The following is a 9,120-nucleotide window of genomic DNA, read 5'->3' on the forward strand; positions in this document are numbered from 1 at the left end:
CTGTCTGGGATGCTCTTCCCTCCCTCCTCTGCCTATCTGTGAACTATTTCATTCTTTAAAGCCCTCTTCAAACCACCACTTCCTCTGGGAAGACTCTCCTGTGCCCAGAATTAATCGCAGGGTCCTCTGTGCTATTCTAGAAATTACAGCATCATACTGCAGCTACTAGTCTGTAAGCTGGGTTCCCGCTTTAGCGTTGAGTTCTTCAAAGCATTCTAGCAGCGTGCCTGACCCAGCCGTTGATCTATGTTTGCAGAAGGAGTAAATGAAAAGAGGTGGGTAGTTAGAACACTCCCTCACATCATACACAAAAATAAACTCAAAATGGCTTAAAGACTTAAACATAAGACAGGACACCATAAAACTCGTAGAAGAGAATGTTCGCAAAACATTCTCGGACATAAATAGCAGCAGTACGTTTTGGCTCCGTTGCCTAGAGTAATGGAAATAAAAGCAAAAATAAACAAATGGGACCTAATTAAACTTAAATGCTTTTGCACAGCAAAGGAAACCATAAGCAAAATGAAAAGACAACCTATAGAATGCGAGAAAATATTTGCAAACAACGTGACTGACGAGGGCTTAATTTTCAAACAGCACATAGGGCTCAATATCCAAAAAAAAACCCCAAACAACCTGATTAAATAATGGGCAGAACAGAATAGACATTTTCAGAGAGGAAATACAGATGGCCAACAGGCACATGAAAAAATGCTAAACATTACTAATCATCAGGGAAATGCAAATCAAAACCACAGTGAGATACCAACTCACACCTGTCAGAATGGGAACACAAATAACAAATACTGACGAGGATGTAGAGAAAAGGGAACCCTCAGTAAACTGTTGGTGGCAATGTAAATTGGTGCAGCCACTGGAAGAACAGTATGGAGGTTCCTTAAAAAAATAAAAATAGAACTACTGTATGATCCAGCAATCCCACTCCCGGGCATATATCTGGAGAAAACCATAGTTTGAAAATATACACACACCCTAATGTTCATAGCTGCACTATTTACAGTAGCCAAGACATGGAAGTAACCTAAATGTCCATCAACAGATGAATGGATAAAGAAGATGTGATAGATATATACAATGGAATATTACTCAGCCATAAAAAAGTATGAAATAATGCCATTTGCAGCAATATGGATGGACCTAGAGATTATCATACTAAGTGAAATAAGTCAGACAAAGACAAATACCATGCACTATTGCTTATATGTGGATTCTAAAAAAATGATACAAATGAACTTATCTACAGAAATAGTCACAGATGTAGAAAAAAAACTTATGGTTACCAGGAGGGAAAGCGGGGGAGGGATAAATTGGGAGATTGGGATTGACATATACACACTACCATATATAAAATAGATAACTGATAAGGACCTACTTTATAACACAGGGAACTCTCCTCAATACTCTGTAATGACCTATATGGAAAAAGAATCTAAAAAAGAGTGGATATATGTATATGTATAACTGATTCATTTTGCTGTACAGCAGAAACTAACACAACATTGTAAATCTATACTCCAATAGAAACTATACTCCAATAAAAATTTAAAAAAACAATGCAACAATAAAATTCTTATACATGTGAAAAAAATAAATCTGTTCATATTATAAAAGACTTAGAAATTAGGAGAAAAGGCACCAACAGTCCCAAGACCTCAACTACAATCACTATTATTATTTTTGTTAATTAATTTATTTTTTATTTATTTATTTTTGGCCGTGTTGGGTCTTTGTTGCTGTGTATGGGCTTTCTCTAATTGCAGCGAGCGGGGGCTACTCTATGTTGTGGTGCGCAGGCTTCTCATTGTGGTGCCTTCTCTTGTGGTGGAGCACGGGCTCTAGGTGTGCGGGCTTCAATAGTTGTGGTACACAGGCTCAGTAGTTGTGGCACCTGGGCTTAGTTGCTCCGCAGCATGTGGGATCTTCCCGGACCAGGGCTCGAACCAGTGTCCCCTGCATTGGCAGGTGGATTCTTAACCACTGCGCCACCAGGGAAGCCCCACTATTGTTATTTTGATGTCGTTTATTTCTCATATTAAAATGTATTTTTAAACATGGAAAAAAAAAAGAAAGATACATACACCCCAACGTTCATAGCAGCACTATTCACAATAGCCAAGACGTGGAAGCAACCTAGGTGTCCATCAACAGATGAACGGATAAAGAAGATATATATACATTTACATATGTATATATACATACATACATGCAATACTACTCAGCCATAAAAAAAATGAAATAATGCCATTTGCAGCAACACGGATGGACCTAGAGATTATTGTACTAAGTGAAGTAAGTCAGAGAAAGACAAATATTATATGACACCACTCATATGTGGAATCAAAAAAATAGTACAAATTAACTTATTTACAAAACAGAAACAGACTCACAGACATAGAAAACAAACTATGGTTACCAAAGGGGAAGGGGGCGGGGAGGGATAAATTGGGAGTATGGGATTAACAGAGAAACACTACCATATATAAAATAAACAACAAGGATTTACTGTATAGCACAGGGAACTATATTCAATATCTTGTAGTAAACTATAATGGAAAAGAATTGAAAAAAAAGAATATAGATATATACATATATATGTGTAACTGAATCACTTTGCTCTACACTGGAAACTAACACAATATTGTAAATCAACTATACTTCAAGTTTTATAAATAAATAAATAAGAAAAGAGATTGATGAGGAGGGAGAAAGAGGAAAGGAGAAAGAGCAGAAAAGGAAGAAAACCTAACTAGTAATCAAAGGAGGCCGGAAGTAGAAGAATAAGAGGAGGAGAAAAAGAACAAACAATCATGCCTCATTCAGAATTTGTAATGTGCATTTTATGTCTTCAGAGCTTTTTCAGGTTATATTTACCAACTCAACCACTTTGTAATGTAAATAAGGTAGGTATGATTAATTTCATTACAGAATAAACAAGTTAAGCAAGTTATGCAAGATATGCAGTAAGTAGCTAGATATTAACAGTGGGTATGACCTGAATCCAGGACTTTTGAGGGGAGTGGTGGAGGTGTGTTATGTATTTCTTTGCAGAGAAAAGGAAAAAAAAAGATTGTGAAAGGAGAAGACCACCCCCACCCATCCACCTCTCCCCAAAAAAGGAAGAAGTAAAATATTCAGGAATTAGGAAGGGATGGGGTGGGTTTCATTTCTGTTTTTCTCTTAAGTCAATAGTCACATTTAGCTCCTCAACCATACAACTCTAGAGGATGGATTTGAGGTTATTTGTCTTGGAGAAATGAAGGCAGAGGAGGTAAGGGGGAAAGGAAACAAGTTGAGTCTTGGGGTTAAGGAAAATAGTGACATCTAATTCTTTTGTCATTAGGACTAGATGCAGCTTAGGACAGTGGAGACTGGAGCCCAAAACGTGCAAAAATGGGAAGGAAAAGAAAGCATGATGGGTTTTGTGTAGGGTCCCTAAATGAAACTGCATCCCTAGGGCAAAGAGATGGAGAGGTTTGTTGATGAAGGCAGTTAACATTTTAAAACCTATTTTAAAAACCAAACAATACAGAAGAATTGTAGCAACATTAGGAAACATGCATAAGCAAAAAGGTGAAAATAAAAGTTACCCACAATCAGGGCTTCCCTGGTGGTGTAGTGGTTAAGAATCCGCCTGCCAATGCAGGGGACACTGGTTCGAGCCCTGGTCCGGGAACATCCCTCATGCCGCGGAGTAACTAAGCCCGTGCACCACAATTACTGAGCCTGCGCTCTAGAGCCTGCGAGCCACAACGACTGAGCCCGCATGCCACAACTACTGAAGCCTGCGCGCCTAGAGCCCATGCTCCGCAACAAGAGAAGCCACCGCAATGAGAAGCCACCACAATGAGAAGCCTGCGCACCGCAACAAAGAGTAGCCCCGGCTCGCCGCAACTAGAGAAAGCCCATGAGCAGCAACAAAGACACAGCACAGCCAAAAAAAAAAAAGACTAACGGAAAAGAGAAAACTATCACAGGACTTGTGACTTATCTCCCATTTAGAAAAGAAAAACAGACACAATATCTATAGCGATTACTTTAAACAAAAGTATATCCCAAGCAGCCAGAATCAAGTACAAGTCTTGAAGGTACCTGAAGAGTAGGAAGGTAAAATAGAAAAGCTATAGCCAGTTGTTCAGTGACCATGATCTCTGTGAACTCAACTGTAAAGTTGGCATCAGACTAATTGTAGCACTTGCTTATCATGCTTTTGAGAAAAGTTCAGCTAATTTATCCCTCTCCCCCTTTCCCCTTTAGTAACCATAAGTTTGTTTTCTATGCCTGTGAGTCTATTTCTGTTTTGTAAATAAGTGCATTTGTATTTTTTTGATTCCACATATAAGTGATATCATACAGCATTTGTCTTTCTCTATCTGACACTTCACTTAGTATGATAATCTCTGGGTCCACCCATGTTACTGCAAATGGCATCATATCATTCTTTTTTATGGCTGAGTAATACTCCATTACATATATATACCACACCTTCTTTATCCATTCGTCTGTGGATGGACACTCATGATGGCTGCTTTAAAAATCCTCATCAGATAATTCCAACATCTGAGTAATCTTGGTGTTGGCACCGGGTGATTGTCTTTTCTCATTCAAGTTGTGATTGTCCTGGGTCTTGGTATGATGAGTGATTTTCTCTTGTATACTGGACATTTTAGGTAGTATATTGTGAGACCCCAGGTCTATTTAGCAGGCAGTCACCCTGTTTAGGTGTAGCATGTAGGTCCAGGTTGGGGAGGGATGTTCAGCTCCCTTTGGGCCCTGCTGATGCCACCCTGGTGTAAGTGGAGCACCAATTCCCATGGCCTTGTTGCCTCCAGATGAAGGGGGAAGTTCAGGTCCACACTTCGCACTACTGACATCAGGGTGGGGGAGTGCAGTGCCAACCAGCATTGCTTCACTCCATTTTTTCCTGCTGTTTCACTGCCAGGTGGGAACAGAAGCTCAGATCCCTCCTGGAGTCAATTTTATTTTGATTAGTGTATATCTTACTTTGAATTCTTTATACCCTACAAAGAAGCCAGTAGATATCTTGCAAATGGAAATATTCTTTAAGAATATTCAGCAGATGGAATAAAGAGTGGAATGAATACCACTTTAGAGCAAATCAGCTAAAGATTTATTTCAGAATTCAGGTTCTCTTCCTCATCGCTACAGTATTCTTTAGAATTCTCTTTACTCTTCTACAGTTAATAATTCTTTATGTTAACTTTCCCTGTTCCAATTAATGTGAGATTTCTTTATCCTGACTGGACACAGACTGATACACTAGTAGTTCCTAATGAATCCCTTTTTTTAAAAAATTATTATTATTTATTTATTTAATTTATTTTTGGCTGCATTGGGTCTTCGTTGCTGTGTGCGGGCTTTCTCTAGTTGCAGCTAGCGTGGGCTACTCCTCGTTGCGGTGCGCGGGCTTCTCATTGCAGTGGCTTCTCTCGTTATGGAGCACAGGCTCTAGGCGCGCAGGCTTCAGTTGTTGTGGCACGTGGGCTCAGTAGTTGTGGCTCAAGGGCTCTGGAGCGCAGGCTCAGTAGTTGTGGCGCACGGGCTTAGTTGCTCCGTGGCATGTGGGATCTTCCCAGACCAGGGCTCGAACCCATGTCTCCTGCATTGGCAGGTGGATTCTTAACCACTGTGCCACCAGGGAAGCCCTGAATCCCTTTTTTGACATTTCTCTTTTTTGCAGTAATAAAAAGAGCCCTGGAATTTCAGTGGCTGTTTGACACAAAAGTTTATTTTGAACTCATCTGAAGTCCAGCCAGTGTCTGGGAGCAGCCTTCCACACTGCTGTCCTCCGAGCTGCTACTCGAGAACCCAGGTCCCTTTCATTCTATGTCTCTACTGTCCCCTAGGGCCTCCCCAGAGGTCACTACTTGTCCTCTGCACCCAGCCCACTGATGAGCTGAGAAAGAGAGACAGAGACAGAGAGACAGAGACAGAGAGACAGAGAACAAAGGATTGCATGAGATGTTTGATGTCCAGGCATGGAAATGGTATGCATCTTCACTGCCCAAGTTCCAATGACCACAACCTATTCACGGTCCAAACAGGGAATTTGGGAAACACTGTCTTCAGGAAAAGAAAATGCAACTAGCTAGCCCCTGCTTCCCATCTTTCTAATGTATTTACATTAATTTTAGACATAGTAATCTGTGTCTAATATATTTTATAATTATATATTTTTATAATTGTATATTTTTCTCTTCATAGTCAAAACTAATACTGTGATTTAGTTTCTTGTATAGTGATTCATATTTCCTTGTCTCTCTCTTTCTTCCTTCCTCTCTCTTTCCTTCCTTCCTTCCTTTCTTTTTCTTTCTTCCTTTTCTTTCTTTCTCTTTCTTTCTCTCTCTCTCTTTCTTTTTCTTTTCTTTCTTTCTACTTTTCATCAATAAATACTTATTAAGCACCTGTGATGTCCAGGCAGTGTTCTAGGTTCTAGGAAAACAGCAGTGACCAACAAGAAAAAAAGATTCCTGTTTTGTGGTGCATAAACTCTGGTGAAAAGACTCAGAAACAAGTAACAAAATAAATATACATACGACTCCGAAGAATGAAAAAATTTGTGAGAAAAAGTAATGTGAAAGTTCAAGATGATGAGGAGAGAGGAAGATGCTTCTGAGGCCGTTTCATTTGGGCTGAGTCCAGAGCAATAAGGAGCCAGCTCTGTGACGATCTTGGTGATCATCTCTGTCTCATGCAACCCTCTGCCTCTTTTTCAACTACAGCTCTGCAGCTGAACATGCATGAAGAAAAAGTTCAACCACGCTGAATGTTCTCACTTTAAAACCTCAAGGAGGCCTAATGCTGCACAATAATCATGGTGGTTCTCAAAATGTGATCCCCAGACCGGCAGCATCAGTATCACCTGGGAGCTTGTTAGACATACAACTTCTCAGGCCCCACCCCAGACCTACTGAATCAGAAATCCTGGGGAGGAGCTCAGTCTGTGTTTCAACAAGCTCTCCAGACGACTCATGCACACTGAAGTTTTAGAGCCACTGCACTCATCCCACCGTACTTCTCTCTCCTGAAATCTTCCTCATCTTCACACTCAGCTGATGACTTAACCTATTTTCTTGGGCAAAACGAAGAAAAAACTTTCCGTGCTCCCAAATACAATTGGTCTTTCCACTTCAGCTCTAAACCTCATTCCCTCTTGCCTATTCAAGAACATCACTCAAAAAAAAAAAGAAAAAAAAAAAAGAACATCACTCGACCAATTTTCCCCTCTCCCTCCTAAATCATCTTCCTTCTCAATAGCCTTATTTCCATCACATTCCCATTAGCATATAGACATGTTACTTTTTACTTTATTTTCACATGCTTAAGTATTTTCAAATGAATTACAGACATCATGATGTTCCACCCCCAAATATTTCAGTATATACCTTTAAAAAAAACCAGAATATCTTTAAACATAACCAAAAGTAGATTCTTTGCATCTAATACTCAGTTCATAATCAAATTTGCTCAATTGTCCTTCAAGAGTTTATACAATTGTTTTTGCAAATCCACATCCATTCCAGGATCTGGTGTTCTGCCCCTTGATTTTTTTTGAAATACAGGCCAGTCCTTTCTTTTCTTGGCCCTGCTGTATGGAAAAGCCAGGGCCATTTGTCCTGTCAAATGTTCCACCTTTGGATATTTCTGATTGCTTCCTTATGGTGGCATTTAGTTTGTCCTCTATTTCTTGTAATTCCCATAAACTGGAACTTTTCTGCTTGTTACACAAATGGTACAGAATTATAGCAGAAAATTAAGGAACAGTTCATGAATCATAAACATAAATTAATTATATTAGGGAAAATTACATTTCCAAAATTAAGTATTGTTATGGTTGTTTCTTTTGGGACTTGTTTATTTCTGTTCCAGTTATTATGTTCTTCTTTCAGATCAATTTTTAAATACATATATTTTTATTTTCTGTAAGATGAACTTAGTGTGTTATGGAGGTTAGATACTAAATAGAGTTTGCTTGTAGATTTTTTGATGATGGCCATTCTGACTGGTGTGAGATGACATCTCATTGTAGTTTTGATTTGCATTTCTCTAATGATTAATCATGTTGAGCATTCTTTCATGTGTTTGTTGGCAGTCTGTATATCTTCTTTGGAGAAATGTCTGTTGAGGTCTTCTGCCCATTTTTGGATTGGGTTGTTTGTTTTTTTGATATTGAGCTGCATGAGCTGCTTGTAAATTTTGGAAATTAATCCTTTGTCAGTTGCTTCATTTGCAAATATTTTCTCCCATTCTGAGGGTTGTCTTTTTGTCTTGTTTATGGTTTCCTTTGCTGTGCAAAAGCATTTAAGTTTCATTAGGTCCCATTTGTTTATTTTTGTTTTTATTTCCATTTCTCTAGGAGGTGGGTCAAAAAGGATCTTGCTGTGTTTATGTCATAGAGTGTTCTGCCTATGTTTACTCTAAGAGTTTTATAGTGTCTGGCCTTACACTTAGGTCTTTAATCCATTTTGAGTTTATTTTTGTGTCCGGTGTTAGGGAGTGTTCTACTTTCATTCTTTTACATGTAGCTGCCCAGTTTTCCCAGCACCACTTATTGAAGAGACTGTCTTTTCTCCATTGTATATTCTTGCCTCCTTTATCAAAAATAAGGTGACCATTTGTGCGTGGGTATATCTCTGGGGTTTCTATCCTGTTCCATTAATCTATATTTCTGTTTTTGTGCCAGTACCATACTGCCTTGATTACTGTAGTATAGTCTGAAGTCAGGGAGCCTGATTCCTCCAGCTCCGTTTTTCTTTCTCAAGATTACTTTGGATATTCGATCTACAAACAATAAATGCTGGAGAGGGTGTGGAGAAAAGGGAACCCTCTTGCACTGTTGGTGGGAATGTAAATTGATACAGCCACTATGGAGAACAGTATGGAGGTTCCTTAAAAAACTAAAAATAGAACTACCATACGACCCAGCAATCCCACTACTGGGTATATACCCTGAGAAAACCATAATTCAAAAAGAGTCATGTACCACAATGTTCATTGCAGCTCTATTTACAATAGCCAGGACATGGAAGCAACCTAAGTGTCCATCAACAAGTGAATGGATAAAGAAGATGTGGCACATAT

The sequence above is a fragment of the Stenella coeruleoalba genome, assembly GCF_951394435.1.
Source record: "Stenella coeruleoalba genome assembly, chromosome: 15".
NCBI lineage: Eukaryota > Metazoa > Chordata > Mammalia > Artiodactyla > Delphinidae > Stenella > Stenella coeruleoalba.